Raw genomic sequence first — 22,934 nt, forward strand, 5'->3', positions numbered from 1 at the left:
AGGAGGAAGAGCAAGAAGGGCAAGAGGACGACGAAGAGATCCTGATGATAGATGACCAGGTCTTGGGGATCGACGGCGCGGTCGACAAGAAACCGAGGTGCGCCATGACCATAGGGGGCGTAGGAGTCACCATGGTCGCAGATTCAGGGTCCCCCTACACGATCATAAAGAGGAAGATATGGGAGGAGGACTTTGCACCTGTCACAACACACCGACTGCGCCCCGCGGACATCCACCCGGTGACATTCACAGGGGAACCCATACCCATGGTAGGGTATTGCCCTCTAACGTTCGAGTTCCAGGGCAGGACGTGTGAAGGAAAACTGTACGTGGCAGAAAAGGGACCATCAGTGTTGGGATGGAAAGATCAAGGGAAGCTGAAAATAAAGCTGAACCCAGGAGGCCGCATACAAGTGCTCATGATGGAGGACGACCCCAAAGTGGGAGCAAGGCAGTGGAAGGAAGAGTTCCCCGAAGTCTTCAGAGACGACATAGGGAAGCCAACAAAGTTCACGCACAAAATAAATCTCAAAGAAGGAGCCCGACCAGTGTCCCACAAAGTGCGAAACATCCCGTTCCGCACCAGGGAGGCAGTACAAGAGGAACTGCAGAGGTTGGAGGACAACGGGATCATCGAGGCCATCGATAATGCGGAATGGTTGGCCCCCTTAGTCGTGGCGCAGAAGCCGAACGGGAAGGTGAGACTATGTGTGGACCTCAGGGAACTCAACAAGAACATTGTAGTGGACAAGTTCCCCCTTCCCCGCATCAATGAGATGTTAGCTAAGACCAAGGGCGCCAAGTGGTTCTCCACTGTGGATTTAACATCTGCATATCACCAGATCGCACTCCACAAATCGTGCAACCACCTCACATCATTCATTACACCTTTTGGGTGCTACAAGTTCCTACGGATGCCGTTCGGGCTCGCCTCGGCAGCGGCGGTCTTCCAAAAGTTGATGTACCGTCTGTTCAACAAGATGGAAGGTATTCAGTTCTTCCAGGACGATATCTTGGTGATGGGCGCCTCCACGGAAGAACATGACCGGAGGCTAGCGGGTGTCTTGACAGTGCTGGAACAAAACGGGCTCACGGCCCAGTGGGACAAGTGCAAGTTCGGACTGGGGAAAGTCACATACCTGGGGCACGAAATCAGTCAGGAAGGCATAAAACCCAAGGCATCCAACGTAGCTGCCATCAGAGATGCACCCACGCCCACTAGCAAGGAGGAGGTACGGACATTCTTAGGGATGGCTGAGTTCTACAGCAAGTTCGTCTCCCACTTTGCATCAAAGACGCACCACCTGAGGTCGATCCTGAAGGCGAAAACAGCGTTCTCATGGATGGAGGAACAAGAGAGAGAGTTCGAGGAAGTGAAGAGAGAAATCTGTGGCGCCATACCCATCCAAGGGTTTGACCCGACGGCTCCCACGACCCTGACCACAGACGCTAGCGACCGAGGCCTTGGAGCAGTGCTCACGCAACAGTCGGCGCGAGGAGTGACAGCGACAATCAGCTTCGCGTCCCGCACGCTGGCTGACAATGAACGCAAATTCAGCGTGATTGAAAAAGAAATGCTGGCGGTCGTGTGGGCAGTGGAAAGATTCCGGCAGTTCCTGTGGGGAGGACGGTTCCTCTTACGAACAGACCACAAACCCCTGATTAAAGTGCTCACGTCCAACGGCCACGAGCACGCTACCCCAAGAATTGCGAAGATGACACTGCGACTCCTCGACTACGTGTACGACGTAGAGTACATCCCAGGCACCAAGAACCGCGTGGCGGACTACCTGAGCAGGGCGGCGGCAAAGGAACCGGCAGAGGCGCAAGACGCAGAGACTTGGGCCGAGTACGCAGTGGCGTTCATGAGCGATCACGAAAGAGCAATCAGCAAGCAGGAGTGGGAAGAAGAGTATGGGTCCGATGAGAAGGTGAAGGCGGTCAAAACGTACGTGACGCAGGGGTGGCCGGAGAAGAGGTTGCTTGGAGAAGAACTAAAACAGTACTGGGAAGTCAGGGAAGAATTGTCGCTGGGGGACAACCCGTGTTTTCTGCTCCGAGGCAACAAGGTAGTACCCCCGACGGCGCTGAGGCCCAGAGTGGTGGCTCTTGCCCACGAAGGACATTTGGGCATCGTGAAAACGAAGGGAAGAGTGAAGGAGGACTATTGGTGGCCAGGGTTGGACCTCGCGGTGGAAAGACACGTCAGAACGTGTGAGCAATGCAACAATGCAGACAAGACGCAGAAAGTGCTGCGCCCACCGCTGGGACGCTTCGACTTCCCGGAAAACCCGTGGGAAGAGATCTCCATAGATATTCTAGGTCCCATACAAGACGCCAGTGGCAACCAGAAGTACCTCACCGTGGTCGTGGACAGGTACTCGAAGTGGCCAGAAGTCCATGTGGACGACAACGCAGAGACAGATACCATCCTGGGATTCCTCACGGAGGTGTTCATCAGAGAAGGGATCCCCAAGGGAATCCTCAGTGACAACGGCCCACAGTTCACATCCACGAAGTGGGAGGCTTTCATGGACAGGAACGGGATAACTGTTAGGCGCACGCCGGTCTACCACCCTGCTGGGAACGGAGCAGTGGAGAGATTCAACAGGGTGATAATGGGGTCAGTGCAAGCGGCAATCGGCCAGGGAGCAAGCTGGGAGAAAGAACTCAAGCGTATGCTATGGGCGTACCGGATAACTCCCTCGTCCACAGGCTACAGCCCATTCCGCATTCTGAGAGGAAGAGAACCGTTCACCCGAGACAATGTAGCTTGGAAGAGGCTCACGGTGCAGAGTCATTGGTCACCGGCAGTGGTGCGCAGAAACTTGGAGAAAGCACAAGCCGTATACACGAACTACTACGACGCAAGGCACAACACCAAGGAAGCCGCCTTGGAGAGAGGAGAGTGGGTGAGGGTGAAACTGCCTACACAGGGAAGGAAAGGGGACAGCAAGTTCACGCCCCCCTTCCAAGTGGTAGAACCCTATTCCACATCAGCCTTACTAAGTGACGGGAAGATTTGGGCACAAGATCGGATGGCAAGATGCACCAGAATCAATGAGACTGAACGGAACTTGGAGCTGGACGGCGAGGCAGGAGCTGGGGCCACACCGGCGGGGAAAGGCGAGAGTAGGAGACCAGAGGGGGAAGCAGGAAGCGTTCCCAAGGGATCCTGGAGTCCAAGAGGAGGGGAAGTCGAGACTCCGGGACTTGGTGACCGAGGGACTGAGTTAGGTGGGGCTGAGCCCCAAGAAGCGTGTGGGGAAGCGGATCCGAGTGGGGGGGGCAATACCCCGACCGCAGGCGCAGGAAGCAGGAGGACACGCTGCGGAAGAAGGATACTGCTCCCACGAAGGTTCGAGGAGTTCAACCTAGACCACAAGTAAGACTGTTCTATTGTTAAGAGGGACATTGACTATTGTGTTGTAAAGGGGGGAGATGTGGTGTTGCGGTCTAGTCGACGGCACGCTAGGCGTGACGTCACCGGACTTCCGGCGGCGGCCATCTTAGGGGCGCATTAGCGCGCCGATTCGAATAGCAGAAGGAGCTCCGTGCCGGCGCTCCTGCTGGAGTGTGTAATACATGAATAAACCCCTCAACCCTTGCCAACTGTCTTAGTCATCTGTGGTGGGGCATTGTACAGGAAGAAAGGGGCAACATTACAGTTGTCACAGGGTGGGGGAGTGTTCCGTAAGAATCACAGACCAGACTTCACCCCACCATATGACGTTTTGGGAAAGGGTGGGTACATAGAAGCAGCATGCTGTAATTTAAATGGAGGTGATCAGGTTTAGTTAATCTGCTCTTGTTAGATCCCCCCAGCAGGCGCCAGAATCAGCCCCCTCCGGCAGACCCAGCTAACCTCTTCTCCGCAGGATTCTTGCAGTCCCTGCTGCTCGTTCTGTGACAGGAGGCTGTAAATGCCGTGTCCTCCCACACACAAATCCCGCTGTGCTTGAGTGGGATTCCGGTCTTCCCCTATCATTGCTGTGTGTCTGTAAATGCAGATCGCAGAGACTGTGCCACCAACAGATGCCTCCTGGCATCGCACTTCTCCAGCAGGCCCTTTCCAACTGCCGAGAAAGACGAGGGTCAGTCCAAAGATGGCAGCTTTAAAACTGGTGACACTGGTTCGAATTTCGGCATCTGCTGAACATTCTGTGATTCTGGGCAGATCAGTTAATTAAATAAAAAAAATATTTAAATCTGATCTTGTGCAACATAACAGGCGCTCAGGTAAAGCACGCCAACATCCGTAGGCCAAGTGTGTACGATATAACTGCAAAAACGGAAATAAACAGGAGAATATTCAGGTTTTAAAAAAGAAGTAGGCCTGGGCGAAAATTTCGTTCCGTTCGCGGAAATTGCGATAATTTGACATTTGCGCGTTCCGCGAAAATGTCAAAATTTCCGCATTCCGCAGCTTAGCGATAATTTGGTTCTTGCTTGCGCTGTAAAATAATACATTCTCGCGCGATCGCCTTACCTGAATCCCTGCGTTCGCCGACAAGTTTTCTTGATCCGGTCGCGTTCTCCATGAGCTGTTGTATTGTTTTTAGCCATTTGCGCTGTCTCGCGACAGTTCGCGCCCGCAGTGACGTCATGCGTCGCGCGATCACGTCTTTCTTCTCGGGATCATGCACCGCGAGACAACTGAAAACAAGATGGCCGCGCCCGCGAGCAACCACATGGGTAAGTTGGCGAGCCGCAACCATGCAGAAAATCTCGAACATGCGGGAAAAAAACTTCTGCATCTTCGCGATATTTCCGCGTGTTTGCGATAATTTTTAACATTTTCGCGATAATTTGCGAAAGTGGATTTCGCAAATTCTGCCCACCCCTAAAAAGAAGTCGTATGTGAATGCTACTTTAGCATATCGCTTGCAAAGATATTCATCAGCTGCAGAGCGGTCACAAAAGCTTAGTTCTAAACTTTAATGTTACAAATGAATGCAATAGCTACTGTGTTTAAGGAGGTCCGTGTCAAGCCCATTGTCAGGGTTGCAAAGTAGCAAGAGAGACAGGAGGGGGGCAAAAGACATACAGGAAGAGTTGTCTCAAGACATGGCTATATGTTTAAAAGAGTGCTTGGAGTGGGGTCCAGAAACCCACCCTTGATGCTAGTCCCTACTGACCAAGCCCAGCCTAAAGCCCTGTGTGGGACCAAGACCAGAAGAACCATCTTAAGGAACTGAACATTTGAAACAGGCCTTAAAGAGGAAGAACAGCAAGTTCCTAACCTGTTCAGTGGTGTCCTCCTGGAGTCCTGACGTCGAGAAGCCTGGAGACCTGGGGCCTGAGGTAGAGAAGCGGCGCTGACAGAAAGCAGACGTCGTACCCGGAGCCGCCAGAGGTCGAGTGAGGGCACCGACGGAGGTCGTGGAGAGGCGCCGGAGGTCGAGTGGAGATTCACCCGAGGTCGAGGTGAGGGCGCCGACGGAGGTCGTGGAGAGGCGCCGGAGGTCGAGTGGAGATTCACCCGAGGTCGAGGTGAGGCGTCGACGGGGGAGTGAAGTCCGCCCACCGGAGTCGCCGGAAACTGAGGTGAAGCGCGCCGGAGGTCGGGAGTGGAGATAGCACTCCGGAGACACCCGGAAGCGGGGAGGCCGTGTCCCTGCGACGCCGGAAGGCGACATCGAGTCGAGATCGCCCAGCGACATCGAGACGAGGCCGCCCAGCGACATCGAGTCGAGATCGCCCAGCGACATCGAGACGAGGCCGCCCAGCGTCATCGAGTCGAGACCGCCCAGCAACATCAAGACGAGGCCGCCCAGCGACATCGAGCCGGAGCCGCCTCACGACATCGACACGGCGCCGAGCGGAGCCGATCATCGTGAAAAGGGCAGTAAGTGGTAGAGGGGGCGTCTGAGGCCCCGTGTAGCCCTGAAAGACCATCCTAGGGGTTAGAGGGGTGTTAGAACCAGCCTGGGAGTGCCAGGGGTGAACTGAGACTGGTGCAGTGACATCTGTGAGGGGCTGTGTAGTTTGGAGGGCCAAATCTTTAGGTTACTCTTGTTCTGCCTCAGCTTAGGCCCCAGCCTTGACCAATCTAGGTGGGACACCCCCATGCCATCCAAATGACCACAAGCTGTATATGGGCAAAGTAAGACCAAGTTACCTCATGAAAGTGATCTGATCTATACTGTCATTGATTGCTTTACCTTATTTATTGAGGGTGCTTTATTTATTGTCTTCCACTAATTTATTCCTGCACTGTATTTATTGTCTGACTGTATTTATTTGCCGTCTGTATTTATTGCACATCTATTTATTCTTTGCTTAATGAGGACCTGAATCTATTTATTGAAATTCCAAAGTAGCATTGTTTGTTTGACCTGCTCTTTTAAAGGAAAATCCTATTGTATTGTATTTATGTGATGAAACCTGCAACTAAGAGAAAATAAGATAAAGACATATATATTTTCAACTTGACTCGCATAATTTTTACGGTGTAGTGTCGTTTTTGGAACGGATGAACGCATGGTTATTGTGAGGGTGTGACGTACGCTTAACACGGTGCCTGACCCCCAACCGCTCGAGCCAAGCTACCACTGTGCTGGGAACCTGGTGACTGCTAACCCGGTTGCCCGGTTTCCAACAGGTTGTTTCCTTCTTCAAAGGAACTTTGGTGAAAAATTAATTGGGAGGACTGGCCCGTCCTCGAGACCAGCACCCACTATGGAATAGAGCACTCTCCTTGGGGCTGTTTGGTGAATATATATGTTCGAGGCATATGAGCTGCAGATTACACACTGTGCATAGATCGCCATCTGGTGTTGGGCCCGGATGTTTGCAGTTGTTTTTCCTCTTGGAAAGTCTTTGGAAGTCATGAGGTATGTGACTCCTCCTTCGGATCGTATTGCATATGGGCTTTGGCTCCATCCTCAGATTGTTTTTTTCCGCCATCGGGCTTGGATGTGTTCTCCGTGCTCCGGTTCCGAACAGTTTCCAGTTCTCCTGATCGGCGCGCAATCCTCCCCTTTTCGCGGTATTGTTTTCGATCGCGATCTCGACGCAACTCTCATCGTCTGAAGTCTTCGATTCCGGTTGTCGACGAAGGCCTTCGGGCCTACCTAAGCTCCGGTCCTAGCTGATGGAAAGGACTCCATTCAAGAAGTGTCCTCGATGTGGGTCCAAATTTCCCCACACCGATCTCCATGAGGTGTGCAACCTCTGCCTCTCCTCTGAACACGAGGCTCGAGACTGTCCGGCGTGCAAATACTTCCGGTCCAAGAAGACCAATCGAGAGCGAAGGGCGAGGAGAACCATGGCACACTCGTCGACAGGGATCCCCGACGCCATCTTCGGAGAAGGCGTCGTTGTCCCTGAAGAGCAGCACACCGAAGAGGGCCTCGTCAGCGCCTTCGAAGCCGACGAATCAGATGTCGAAGACATCACTCCGGCACAGAGGGGCATGAGTACTAACATCGACCCCCCCACCCTCGACGGCACCAAAAAAGGCTTCGGTCACGCCTTCGCCCTCGGGCCTAGGCACGACCAAAGACACTGCTTCCCATACCTCGCTTTCGGGCCCGGTTAAGAAGCCCACCAAGCCTTCTGGCGGCTCGGGCTCGAGCCAGCCTGCCGTCGGTGCCGAGAAACACTCCTCCGCACCGGCGCTGAAAAAGTAAATGGCCTCCTCCTCCGTCCTCCGCGCCGAGCTCCACCTCGAAGCACTCTGCGCCGAAAACTGGCACTAGCTCCTCGGTACCGGCACCATCCTCGGAGCCGAGCAAAAAGCCAAAGGCCCTCGAAACACACACCTCGAAGCCGAAAGTCCTCCCGGAGCCGAGAAAACATCCGGACATTTCTAAGCCACACAGTTCAAAACAAACAAACCGATGCCGGCTACAAGGCTAAAAAACATACGGCTTCGACACCTTCGGCACCAAAGGATCGGCCACTCACAGACGGAACTATTTCAGCCCGATCCACTACAAAAGACACTGGTCAAGGACCCTAAAACTGGACATTTGATGCTCAGCATCAAAAAGAGACCGCTGGACAAGCCTGCCCCAGCTCCACCTCCAAAGAGAAGAGACTTTGCTACCTCCCCTTTGAGAATACGTTCACCCCCTCCTCCACCTCCTCCTCCGTCTCCTCCTCCACCTCCTCCCTCTCCTCCACCTCCCCCACCTCATCATTCCCCCACACCCTCTCCTGATGAGGATGATGACGATGTCTACGATGACACAGGGGACGGGCCCCATGACCAGCCCACAGGGGACCCCACTCCTATAGGCTCCCCAGACCCATGGGACGTCTACAACATTCCTAACGTCCCGCAGGACGACTTTTACCCTTCAAGACCATCCTCCCCTGAAGACACAATGGGGTTTAACTAATTACTCCATAGGGCGGCACACTACCACGGAGTTGATCTCCATACAGATCCCGTGGAGGAGGACTTCCTCCTCGATACCTTTGATACTACACGCAAGACCACTTTCGCCCTGCCCATGCTAAAACGGGTTATCAAGCACGTGCCTGAAGTCTTTAAAGACCCAGTCAGGGCCAGAGTCATCAACCCTCGCATTTAGAAGAAGTATAAGGCAGCCCCTACAGACCCCACTTACATCAGAGGGCCCGCACCACTAGACACCCTGGTAGCCTCCACTGCAAGGAAGCGTGCAAACTCCCAGGCCTCAGGCGAAACACCACCACCTGATAAGGAGTCCAAACTCCTAGACGCCTCTGGCAAGCGCACTGCATCCCAGGTGGCCAACATATGGTGCATCGCAAACGCACAAGCGCTTTTGGCAAGATATGACAGGGCACATTATGACGAACTAGAAGCCATAATGCAACACCTCCCTGACAAGTACAAGAATAGAGCCAACAAATTAATCCAGGAGGGTAAAACCATTACCCACACCTCCATTCGCTGCACCCTAGATGTAGCTGACACCGCCTCTAGGGCAATTAACACCAGCGTCCTCCTCCATAGGCATGCCTGGCTACGTATTTCAAGTTTCAAACCTGAGGTGCAGGCTTCCATCCTGAACCACCCCTTTGGCCAGGAACATCTGTTTGGGCCACACGTTGACGTTGCCCTGGAAAAAATGAAAAAGGACACCGATACGGTAAAGTCTATGGGAGCCTTAAAGTCACACAATCCCAGGCGCTCCTTTCGCCGCTCTTCCTTTCAAAGCACCTCCAAAGGCTACTCCTCAGACAGCGCCTCCACTTCCTATAAAACCCCTACCCAATCCACCTTCACTAGGGGTTACCAGAGAGGCGGCTACAGGGGAAATCACAAAAAAAGCAGAGGCAAACCTAACACCTCCCGCTCTGCCTCCACCCCTGCCCAATGACTTCCCTCCACTCCCCCCAGACCATTCCACTCCAGTCGGGGGCAGACTCCACAATTTCCTCCCTGTCTGGACTACTATCACAAATGGGTAACACAGATAATTTGGCCAGGCTACTGCCTCAAACTAACATCTACCCCCCCCCCCAATCTTTCCACCCAAACAACGTCCGATGTCACAGGAACATTTGTCACTTCTACAGCAGGAGGTGATCTCCCTCCTACAAAAGAGTGCGATAGAACTAGTTCCTGCCCACCAACAAAATATGGGAGTTTACTCCCTATATTTTCTCATACCAAAAAGAGACGACACTCTACTGCCCATCCTAGATCTCAGACCCCTAAATCACTATATACACTCAGACCATTTCCACATGGTCACACTCGAGCAAGTACTTCCCCTGCTCTCCCAAAACGACTTCCTTGCCACCCTAGACCTCAAGGACGCCTATTTCCACATTCCCGTTCACACAGCTCACAGAAAGATTCTCTGGTTTGTAGTGGACGGTCAACATTATCAATTCAAGGTGCTCCCATTTGGAGTCAGCACCGCGAGTGTTTACCAAGTGCCTAGCGGTAGTGGCAGCACACCTGTGAAGACAACACATCCACGTCTTCCCATATCTAGACGACTGGCTAATAAAAGCCAGCTCATACAACCAGTGTGTACAACACACTCAAGCCACTATCCAGCTACTTCACGAACTGGGCTTCACAGTAAACCACACAAAGTCCCATCTGCAACCGTCCCACGTAAAACAATACCTCGGTGCCACTATAGACACCTCAAAAGCGCTAGCCTACCCCAGTCTGGCCAGGATAGCGAGCATTCAGGCTCTACGCGCCAAATTTCAGCCGGAACACCCTCTTCCAGCTCGAGTGTTCATGCAACTAATAGGAATGATGGCCTCTTGCATATTCATAGTACCCCACGCAAGACTCCAAATGCGTCCTCTCCAAGAGTGCTTAGCACGCCAATGGAACCAGGCCCAGGGTCAATTAACAGATCTGGTGTTGGTAGACGGTCGTGCCCATCGCTCTCTGCAGTGGTGGACCACCAAAAACCTTTCCAAAGGGCGACCGTTCCTTGACCTGGTTCCTCAGATAGTACTGACGCATCGCTCTCCGGCTGGGTAGCTCACCTACTACATCACCCCATGCAGGGCAGGTGGACACCTCAACAAAAGTTACTCCACATCAACCATCTGGAGTTACTAGCCATATTCTTAGCCCTAAAATCCTTTCAAACACATATATCCGGCAAGGCAGTCCTAGTCCGCACAGACAACATGACAGCCATGTACTATATACAAAAACAAGGGGGCACACACTCTCCGCAGCTCTCTCAGCTAGCACAGAGCATATGGAGAAGGGCCATACCCCCAAAAATCTTTCTCCTAGCCCAACATGTCCCAGGAGTCCAGAACACTATGGCCGATCTGCTGAGCAGACAAACACAACAGATCCACGAGTGGGAACTCCATCCGCAAGTTCTTCACCCGTACTTTCAACTGTGGGGGCAGCCACAGATAGACCTCTTCGCCACCCACGAAAACGCCAAATGCCCAAGCTTCACCGCCAGGTATCCACACCCATTGTCCAAAGGCAATGCGATATGGATGAACTGGTCAGGCAAATTTGCGTACGCTTTTCCGCCTCTCCCTCTCATTCCATTAGTGGTGCGCAAACTACAGCAACACTCCCTAACTCTCATCCTAGTTGCTCCCACTTGTGCCAGACAACCATGGTACACCACATTGCTGGAACTATCAGTAGTACCGCACCAAAAGTTACACCTCTCTCCACGCCTCTTAACCCAGAACCATGGAGAGATCAGACACCCGGTCCCAGCTCGGCTCAACCTTGCGATCTGGCTCCTGAAATCCTAGAATTCGGTTATCTAAATCTTCCCCCATACTGTATGAACGTCTTTAGAGTAGCTAGACAACCTACCACTAGGGCTTGCTACGCAGCCAAGTGGAAACGTTTTGTGGTCTATTGTCACAATAATAACTTCAATCCCCTAGATGTGTCCATTCAACACATCATAGGCTATTTACTATACCTACAAAGATGCAATCTGGCCTACATGTCTATTAGACTGCACCTTGCAGCCATAGCAGCTTATCTACAAAACAGGCAACATCTATCACTCAGTCAGTCAAATATCTTTATTCGGTTTAAGTACAAACCATAAAAGCATACTACAAAACACAATATATAAAAACAGTTGTAGGTACGTGACTCAATTAACACAATCATGGCTCATAAAAACGTATAAAAGCATTCAATAAAACCATGTAAAAACAATTTCCTTTTTAACACAATTAAAAAAGGATGTTCATGATATAATGTTAAGTTCATTTCCTCAACATTCTTATGGCTGCTGATAAAAAATTGGCAACGTTAAAAGTTTCCCAAACGTCAGTTAACATTTGCAAGTAGAGAAGGGCAGGTCTCACTTGCACAAAACCTTTGTTTTTTAAAATAGGGAGAATAAAACGTTTCCTAATGACAATAAGGTGTTCACAAAAAAAAGAGGAAATGTGTGATGTCTTGTTGCGAAAAATTATCACAAGTACAAGGGCCAAGATCCTCTACCCTCTTCCATCCTTTCTGTTCTCCAATAAGAAGATGCAGTTGATTAAATCTAAATCTAGTCAGTAAGAAGCGATGATTGTTATTTGTGACATAGCCTAAATATGGTTCCATGGATAGTGTTTTTACATAGCTGGTGGGCCCTTACTGTCACCTTTACCAGCTCTCTCTCTTCCCTATCCATGGTGGCTATGTGCAAGAACATTTCCTTACACCATTTTATATCTCCCTTCACTAGAGCTTCTGGAGAATGATATAATTCTGGACGACCCAGCTTTGCTGCCAACCTCTGAATATATTTAAGCCAGGGTATACACAACCCATAGTCAAGTGACATACAATCTTTCATTATAATATGATTAAGCATTAAGTCAGGGTTTAACCAAGTAGCTATCCATTTCAATAGTGGTGCCACGGCAATAGCATCTTCAACAAAGCCGATTCCAAGCTCTTGATGTGTATTGTAGTTGGCTGTTGTTTTAGGGACAGATAGGAGGTTCTTTAGGAACCTATCTTCAACAATCTGTATGTTCTTTACATTTTTTATTTCCCATAGCTCGGCCCCATACATGGCTAGTGAAATGCACTTGGCTCTGTATATTTGAATGAGGGCCTTCATTGGCCTGGCTCTTAACTTTCTGGCAAAACCCAGTACGGCCAGGGTTGCTCTTATCAGTACAATTTTTTTTCACTGTGATTTGAGTTACCCAGGATCCTTGGTCGTCGAAAAGTACACCCAAGTATGGAAACGACGACACCCTGGTTAATATATGGCTCTCACAATAAAAGGTTTTAGCCTTTGTGGATTTCTGTCCAATAGCCATTACATGTGATTTTGAGAAATTTGCGCTTCAATCTAATGACTTCATGAAGCCAGAAAAGGAATCTACCAATAATTGAAGTCCCACAGCCATTCTTGCTAAGAGGGCGGCGTCATCCGCATATAAAAGTGCGGGAATCAAGCGTTTCCCTGCACAGGGAATATCTTTACAGGAGGCAATTAAGGCAGTATCTAGGTTATTGATATATAATGTAAAGAGCAGGGGCGCCAGAATGCACCTGTCTATCTCCATTTGATATGGGTATACCTTCCGTACAATTACCCTGTTGATCATACCTCACCGTTGCAGATAAATCCCTATGCAGGTCGGCTAAGAAATAGATGATGTTTTTGTCTACTCCACAGATTAGGAGCAAAGACCACAGCTTTGACCTGTTTACTCGATCAAAGGCCGAGGACAGGTCCATAAAAGCTACTAATAGTGTTCCATTCTTTGCCACCGTATATTTACCTATTAGTAGTTGCAAGTTCAGGCATTGGTCCGTGGTGCCCATCCCTTTTCTGAAGCCATACTGGGCCATAGAGAGTGTTCCAGATTCCTCGAGCCAGCCAATCAGTTGGCCAAGGACCACCCTACCCAAAACTTTCACAGAAGAGTCAATTAGGGATATCGGGCAATAACCGCTCGGATCACCTCTGTTACCCTTCTTATAAATGGGTATAATAACAGATCGTGCCCATGACGGGGGTAGACCCAATTGACAGGCGTTAACAAAGACATTATATAAAATCTTTGACCAGGTTTTTACATCTGATTTAAAAAGGTCTGCCGGGACTCCATCGGGTCCCGGAGCCTTATTACTTGTCATCTGCATAATGGCATGTGTTACTTCTAGTTCAGTGAAGGTCAAATAATATTTCTCCATGTTTAAGACTGGGCCATCCAACATCCCATTTCCATCATAAACCTGTTTGAAATGAGTGTGCCATTTTTCTTCCTGTATACCACAATCAAGCTCGCTGTTATTTTTATCCTGGAAAAAAGGCATATTTATCACAGTCCAAAATTTTTAATTACATCTATTGATAAAAGCTCATTCCAGGCTTCCTGCCTAATTTCATTTTTTCGCTTTCTTTGTGCTTTTTTCTAATTGTTCCTAAGGGCGGCAATTTCTGCTTTGTCGGGCATATCAGCTTTCAAAGCTACCTTCAACTTCCGTTGGGCTATTGAACAGTTATGGTCAAACCATTTTTCCCCGTCCCTGGGTTGCCCCTTAACTACTTTTTTAAGGTCACTATCGACCTGGGTACAGATTCTGCCATAGACTACTAGGACCTCATCCCCTATGACACCGTCTTTCAGACAAGTGGTCATGTGGTCCCCAACCTTTCCCAGCAAATTTTTCTTGAAGTCCATTGGCACCACGCGGCACCATTTCAGGCGTCGCGCTTGATCGGTGGGCCTTATGTCATGGATTCCAGCAGTCAGGTTGGGTTTCACTTTTTTCCTTAGATCATCTGTCAGAGTCACCTTTACTGGGTTATGATCTCCATAGGGGGACCAACTAACATTATACTGACTAACCCTACTTGCTAGGTTTGCGCTCACAAAAAAATGATCAATAGTTGACCCAGAGCCTCTTCCTTTAAAGGTTGGGATATCTCCTGTAAATTTGGTGGGGTAGATCAGATCATTACCTACCACCAAATCTTCTAAATACAATCCTGACGGGGTGTGTTCAAAGTGAATATTATCTTGGTTTGCTGGACCTAAACTGTCCCAAACAAAACAGTTACCTTTACAACAATGAACATTAAAATCTCCAAGCATAATAACCGAATAATGATTCGTACTATTAACATTATACGATTCCAAAAAATCATAAAGACTGACCAAATGTTCATTAAAAAAACTCTTATCAAAGGAGTTATAAAAGTTGACAATGAGCCAATTCCCAGTTAGTTTTGTTAAAATGTCCACTGCAAGGCAGTAAGGCGTGCCTGTCTCTACTTGTGAATAAACCCCCTCAAGTTTTAATGAGATCAGGGTTAAAAGACCACCCTTTGCCCTCCTCATGGGGGAAGCAACTGCTGCCGACCAAAAAGCAGCATACCCATCCCAAAAAAGGTGTTCTCCGTGTCCCAGGTTTCTTGTAACCCAATAATTTCACAGTCTGTCAAACAGTCCCTCCATTGTGCATCATTTGCTTTACTATTCAGCCCAGCAATGTTCCAGCTAAGGACCCTCGTATCTATACGTGGGGCCCTAACTGCCATCGTACCATCAGTAGGACCACCTTGGGCATCCCCCTCTGTGTTCATAACATTTGGGGTACCACCCCCACAAGGGCTCCCTGAGTCTCCAATTAACCCACATTCCTCCTCCACAATCAATGTGGAAACTTCTACAGCAGGTGTGGGCTGGTCCCGGCCATATTCAAGTCAATCATTTAAATCTAGATCACTTAGGGGTTGATAACGATTGAACGTGGCAACACCGCGGCTGGTAACCCCTACAGTGCCAATTCCTCTGCCCTCACATAAGTCATTAATGGGCTGCTGAGTTAGATGTCTATAAAAATATCCCAGTGGACGAAGTGTAATGCCCTGAACAGTATGTGGCAGCGAGGAAGCTCTTAGCAAAGCATTATTAACGAGAAGTGGGTTACTAAAATTTATAATTACACAATCCCCCCTAATGTTCTTGTGTAATTGTCCTATCCATGAGACTCTCCTGGTGGTTAGTATCTGTCGTGATAGACCAACCGGGAACCCACACTCTCTATTCAACCACGATACAGTTTTATTCTTTAGGGATTCGTGGGGTTCTGGCTTATTAGACAGACTACCCTCTACTAAGGGTGGAACATTTGTCAACACTGCGACAAATGGGGCACATTCAGGAGGTAAATCGGGTTGTGCACTGACCGTGCGACTGGTCTTTACTACTGCCGGCCCGCTCTTACTCCCTATACATGTGACTGGTGGTGGAGTTTTACTCGCAGTTGCCAGGGATACAGCAACTGCTGATTCTACCAAACAGGGTCCTTCCTTAATGGGCTTTGGTGTCTCGTTGTTAACCCTAGGGCCCTTATCGGCATTGCTATTGCTTACAATTATATCATTCCGGGGTCCCAGGAGGTTTCCTAATCTCACAATTTCTGCAGACAACGTGTCAATTTTGGCCACAAGGGGTTTAAGTATCTTAGTGATTTTGGCCTCTAAAATTCTAATCAGGCAGTCTATTTGCTCTGAATCTATTTTAATAGTGGCATTATTAGCCGGGACCTCATATAGGCTTTACCCACTAGTAGGTGGCGGTTCTGGTTTTTTTATTTGTGTTGCGGCCACCCCCCCCACCCGTTTATTTTGTGTCAGCTTGTGAGATCTCAACACTATCTGTGTTACCAGGGCCGGGGAACGGTCTGGTGGAGCATCATTGATGACATTTAGGTCGACCATATTTTCCTGATCCTGCACTAATTCAGGGGGCGGCAGAGCTAAATCTGCCGTATTTATCACATCGTATTGATCAGTACTACAGCTATCACCCTGAATAGGAGAAGACAATGCAGTGGGCGAGCTAGACAATGAAATGGAACTGGTCCCCTGGCCCAATGATTTACGTCTTTCACTGTTAATTTTAGTTACAACTTTCACCAGGTAATTATCTAGAGTTGCAGCTACAGGAAGTGTTTTACCTGTTGTGGATTTCAACATTTTCAATGGTAACACAGAGGCCCAAAAAAGACTAAATATAGTGTTTAGACAGAAAAATAATCACACAACAGTGGTAAGGGGTAATTCAGCTCCTTATCCTGTGATAGAGCCACACAAGCTCTATTAATTTAAACAATCTCAGTGTCCAAAGTATCAGGGGACGGCAGCGAAGACCTGGGGCCAAAAAGCGTGGCCCAGCCCAGCCTCAGAGGGCCCACCCTTTGCATGGGCTTAGCCCGGCGCCGCCCGCGCGCGTCCCGCGACGCTGAGGGAGCCTCGGTCTTTTAAGCGCCTCCGGGCGCGAACACGGCAGGAAATTGGGCGCAAAGCAACCTGGGAGCTGTAGTCTCCCCCTGTCACGGCCGCGATGGAGTGAAGCGGCGTCAGGGGAGACCCGCAGCGTCAGGGCCCCAGGAGCGGCGGAGTGACCAAATCAGCGTGTAGCAGGTCCGCAGGTAGGAAACAGACTCCAAACGCAAGCCCCCCATCTATCACTCTTTAGAGTACCTGCCATAAAAGCCTTCATGGAAGGCCTCAAAAGAATAATTCCCCCCAGAGTGCCACCCTCACCTGTGTGGAACCTAAACATTGTTCTCACAAGACTAATGGGGCCTCCCTTTGAACCTCTACACAAATGTGAACTTCAATTCCTAACATGGAAAACGGATTTTCTTGTAGCCAACACTTCCCTCAGAAGGTCAGTGAAATACAAACACTCACCATTCAAGAACCTTTTCTGCAAATGCACCATAGCAAGGTTGTTCTCCGTACTAATCCGAAATTCCTCCCTGAAGTCATTTCTCCTTTTTACCTAAACCAATCTGTGGAACTACCCGTATTCTTCTCGCAGCCACAGACCGTTGCAGAAAAACTCTGCACACATTAGATGTTAAACAAGCCTTACTCTACTACATCGAGAGAACACAACCCTTTCGTAAGACCAAACAACTATTCGTGTCTTTCTCACCATCACACAAAGGCAACCCTATCTCCAAATCTGGGATAGCTAGGTGGATTGTCAAATGCATACAGATTTGCTACAACAAAGCAAAACAAACGCTATCTGTTCCCCCTAAAGCCCACTCTACACGTAAGATAGGGGCTTCCATGGCATTCTTAGGGAACATCCCCTTAGATGATATCTGCAAAGCAGCTACATGGTCAAAACCGCACACTTTCACTAAACACTTTTGTGTAGATGTGCAAACTAAGCAACAAGCTAGTGTGAGCAGGCTGTACTCAAAACATTGTTTCAAACCACTGCAACAGATATTGGTGGTCGCCGCTAGGAGCGAATACTGCTGTATAATCTATGCACAGTGTGTAATCTGCAGCTCATATGCCTCGGAACGGCAAATGCTACTTACCAGTATGCATCTGTTCTTGGCATGTAGAGCTGCAGATCTACACACGCCCACCCGCCTCCCCGGCTACCTTTATCTGTTCCAGTTTATCTTATTTAGATACAGCACTCCATTTCCCTGCTGGCGAAAAACAATCTGAGGATGGAGCCAAAAGCAATGCGCAATACGATCCGAAGGAGGAGTCACATACCTCGTGATTTCCAAAGACTTTCCAAGAGGTAAAACAACTGCAAACATCCGGGCCCAACACCAGATGGCGATCTATGCACAGTGTGTAGATCTGCAGCTCTACATGCCAAGAACAGATGCGTACTGGTAAGTAGCATTTGATATATATATATTTATTTATTTTACCTACTGGCGGTTGCCAGTTGTAGTTATAGTTAGGACCTATTTTCCATAGGAAATCCACAGCATTCTATTCTCAATAACTTTGGCGCCGATTGATGAATCTTCGCAAACTTTTCAAAATTTTTGGCCAGCTCCGATCCACTCCTATCCTGAAAGTCTCGGGATGATTCGTGTAGCCGGAAAAAAAAAAGGGTGGGTCCCAAAACGTTTTTTTGCCCATGCAATTTCCCATAGGACCTTTAGCCGCAGCTACAGCCCAAACTGCTGAACGGAATTACACGAAATTTGGCAAAGAGGTAGTCCTCAGTTGAGACTTGTGCCTTTTGCTTAAATGGTGTCAATCAGTTCAGTAGTTCCTGAGAAAATTACAGTTAAAAGTACATTTATATCTATGGCCGCGCTGGATCCGCGCACCCTGGACGCACTTTCCCGATCACGCGCTGAATGCTAATTGGCTGTCAAGTGGTTGTCAACATTCGAAACCAGGAGCTGTTGGCAGCCATTTTGTGCCTCGGTAGAAGTGAGGCTGAAGAAGTCTGTGGAATAAGTGTGCAAAACGTATAAAGGGGGCAGGGTAGAAATACCCTGACCCTCTAGACCTGCTTAGGGGGTCCCAGAAGGACTCCCAGGGCCCCCCAATTTTTTTATTTAATTATTTTTTTTAAACCGAAAGTGCGCGCAGGGTGCGCGGATCCTGCCATTAAAAAAAAAAAAGGGAGATGTTTTATATTTAGCCCCCGGGGGAGGCGCCAAATCCCTGGGCAAAATTATTAAATTTAAAGCCCCTCCCAGTATAATTTGTGGGGGGGGCTCAATGGCCCCCCAAGCCCCGGGGACCACTACCCCCGGGTCTTTATGTATTGAGGGAGGGGGGCTGCGTGGCCCCCCTCCTGGAGCCCTCGAGGGCCCTGGGGACCACCACCCCCCAGGGCAGGCTCCTGCCGTGTCCTGGGGTGCCCACCCCCAGGACACTGTTGTTTGCTATGAGAGGGCGGGAGTCTCCCGCCCTCCCATAGCAAACTTGGTTTGGATTTTGAAAGAGGGAGCAGGGAAACCCATATTGCTTTTCCACACGGGGAGCTGCATGTCAGCAGCTCCCCATGTGGAAAAGCAATGCCGGCTCCCGAAGGACGCGGGGAGCCGGCTGGGACCGTGGGGGCGTTGGGGCTCCCCCACGGTCCCCAACGTTTTTTATAAGCACCGGGGGATGGGGTCCCCGGGGATAATAAAAATTAGTGATAGGGGCTATTGTTTTTTTTTTACGGTAAAATTAGGAGTCCCGCGTGGCCCCCTGAGGTGCACGCGTTGGATGCACGACTACTAACCTGTAGGGTGCACGACTCCAGCGGGTTTGGTGCACGATTTCTACGCTTTGGATGCAATATTCTAACGCGTTGGGTGCGCGACTCCAAAAAAAACCGGAAAAAAACAATTAAAAAATATATAATATAAGTATATTTAAAAGAATATAAAATAATAAAAATATAATTTATTTAAAAAAATATATATTTTAAAAAAATGTGTAGTGTAATTTAAAAAAATATATATAAAAATAGATTAAAAAAATGTAGTTAAAGAATATAAAAAAATTAGAACAAGAAATACATTTTAAAAATATCGTTTAAAAAACCTTTGAAGTTCACTGAAAAAAACATAAGTTTCAGACATGTTATAGTTAGGAATTAGCATTTTAAAAACCTTAGAAATTCACTGAAAGAACCATCGGTTTCAGGGGTGTTATAGTTAGCTGGACATTTCACTCGTACAAAACCATAGAAATTCCCCCGTTATAGTTAGTTCAGCTAACTATAACTCGCGTCCCCGCAATGCACTGCTGATGACGTCACATATTACATCACTCATGACATGGTCAGTGACATCACTCATGACATCACTCATGACATCATCCCTGTGATAATTTGATGCATCTTCTCACACCCTAATATAAGCTTTGATACACCCACTCTAAATTACAGACTGCCATTCTCAAAACCATAGACACTCCAACACCAATAACTACATACCCACTTACTGATTCTTAGGTCTACACACCCATCCACTCACTCACCCGTACAGTCACTCATACTTATGGTCACTTAGTACAGGACTATCATATGCACTCATACACCTATATAGACACTCACACACCGCCACTCATCCATAGAGGTACTCACACACCTACTCTGTCATGCAAATAATTAATCACACTGTCATTTACTCACCTATACAGTTATACACACACCAGCTCAATTACTCATACAAATACTAGCACATTCTTACGCTCTTATACAATCAATGATCCAAGCACACACTCATCCATACAGCCACTCTCACAATCACACACTCTCACTTATAGCCATTTATGCACTCCAACACACATATATACTGCCTTTCACATATGTAGCTACTCACACATGTACCAGTGAAATATACATTAACTCACTAACACAACCATACATAACTCACCCACCCATATAGTCCATCACAGATGCACTCTTGAAACCATGCACCCAGTGAATCACCCACTCACACCTCTATGCACATTCACACACCCCACCCACACTCGGGCACCCATACAGATACTCAGACAACCAATCTATAACCCATATAGACACTCATGTAGCTATTTGCAAACCCATGCAGCCGCTTACACACCAACAGTCAGACGGATACAGACATTCACACAGTTTAGTCACTAACCCATGCATTCAGTAAGATACGTTTAATCACTCACTTATAGAGTCAGTCACGCACCAACAAAATTATCCATTCACACACTTATACTCCCACTCATTCTTTAATATGCCTTTCCCTATATATAATAAACATATTTAAACTTTACAGAAACACACAGACACTGGATGATGTCATCACTGATGTCATTTGAGATGTCATCAGTGATGTCACTGACCATGTCGTGAGTGATGTAATATGTGACGTTATCGGCAGTGCATTGCGGGGGCGTGACTTATAGTTAGCTGAACTAACTATAAAGGGGGAATTTCTATGGTTTTGTACGAGTGAAATGTCCAGCTAACTATAACAATCCTGAAACCTATGTTTTTTTCAGTGAATTTCTAAGGTTTTTTAAATGCTAATTCCTAACCATAACATGTCTGAAACCTATGTTTTTTTCAGTGAATATATATATATATGTGTGTGTTCAAGTATATATGGGTATATAGTGCAAGTATGGTTGTGCTGAACTTCTTCCATAGAGCGTAAATATCTGCTTTTGTAACTACTCCTTTCTTGGTGCTCTAATTCGACCTTCACTTGGTAGTTGCTTATGCACTTATTTTTCCTTTCCCCTCTGGGCTTCTACATTGCATAGTCCCGAGAGTTACCTTCCCTCTAGGAGGGTTTTTTTCTGACTGAGAGTGGTCTTTACCAAACGTTGTTGTTCATACAATGCATTTTTTTCAGCAATGATGAAACACTGAAAAGAGAATCTCTGAGCACACATATGTATATACATATGTGATGTGATCCGAGATTCTCTTTTCGGTGTTTCACAGGGTAGGATTAGTCCACACACTAGTTTCCACCACAAGGGGAGCTCTAATCCAGTGGTATGGGCTGTTGTCCTTGGTCCTTGAGCCTTGTCCAGTCTTGGGTTGAATACCTTTGTCAGGGCTACATAGTATAATTGTTTCTATAAAGGGTTTTCTCTAACACTCTCTTATCGCCCCCACTACTGTGAGCAGTGTTTTCCACATGCCTCTCACAGTTTTACAGACTTTAGCTCCCAACGGGCTTCCTACAGTCCTTCTGGTGGAGCATTTTCCTTGCTTCACCTATAATTCTTAAGACAGCCTGGTCACTTTATCTCATTATGGACCGGCTAGTCCTATTCAGGGATCTTTAGTGAGTTTAGTTCCCAGAACCTCCTCCAGGGATGGTGTTGCTTGGATATCTAATTCTAAGATAAAGAATCTGTGGCTAGATGTCTCTTATCAGATGAATAAGTTACTTACGTTCTGTAACGCCTTATTTGGTAGAGACAGGATCTAGCCGCAGATTCCTTAACGACCCACCCATCCTCCCCGCTCTGCAAACTGCTGGTCATGTTACCTACAAGATCCCTTTCTTCGCATTCTGATGCCTTGCTTTAGGACATTTGACACAAAGAGGTCTCTTTATTGGCACACTGTTAACATATATATATATAGGAAAACAATGAGAGAGCAAGGGAAATGCGGGGTGTGTCCGGATCCCCAATGTAATGATAGACTAAACAATGTGGACCAACCCACTATGTCGGTATGGTACAATCACTATTCTTGTAAGTACATGGACCCATTAGGTGTGTTTAAAAGACCCCTCACACACCAACCTGGTTGGTGTCATGCTAGTGAGTGGCAAAGGTGGAAGGCGCCACGTGAAAAAGTGAAGTACCTACACACGCGCTAAGGTGAGCTGTGGTCTCCCGTCGTCTTGGCTGGACCAGCCAAGACGACGGGAGACCACATCAGGTTTAAAGACGGGCTACTCACCGAGACCAAATTGGCACACCGGATGAGTCCTCTCCCGACCCTCGATCAACTGCCCTAACCTTAATATAGTGTTTTTTACAAGTGTCTGTAAGTACGCCAACACTTAGACTACACACCTTAGTGCATGTGTAGGTACTTCACTTCTTTTTCACGTGGCGCCTTCCACCTTTGCCACTCACTAGCCTCACTAACCGGTCCTGAAGAAAGTCCCTCCCACACACCTTTTTGCGGGCTGAAACATAGTCAACTAAGGATAATAATCTCCTAGTAGTTGCACCACACATTTTTAACTATATCCTGAGCCACCATTA

The 22,934-nt window shown here is 48.2% G+C and overlaps 1 pseudogene across 1 annotated transcript in view; it reads left to right on the top strand.

Moving 5' to 3' along the window:
- Window positions 1–22,934, top strand: part of LOC146866942 (lysine-specific demethylase 5B-like) — a 492,309-nt pseudogene that overhangs the window by 137,800 nt on the left and 331,575 nt on the right. The window lies entirely within an intron of this gene.

This window comes from Triturus cristatus, chromosome 1_2 (genome assembly GCF_964204655.1).
Source record: "Triturus cristatus chromosome 1_2, aTriCri1.1, whole genome shotgun sequence".
NCBI lineage: Eukaryota > Metazoa > Chordata > Amphibia > Caudata > Salamandridae > Triturus > Triturus cristatus.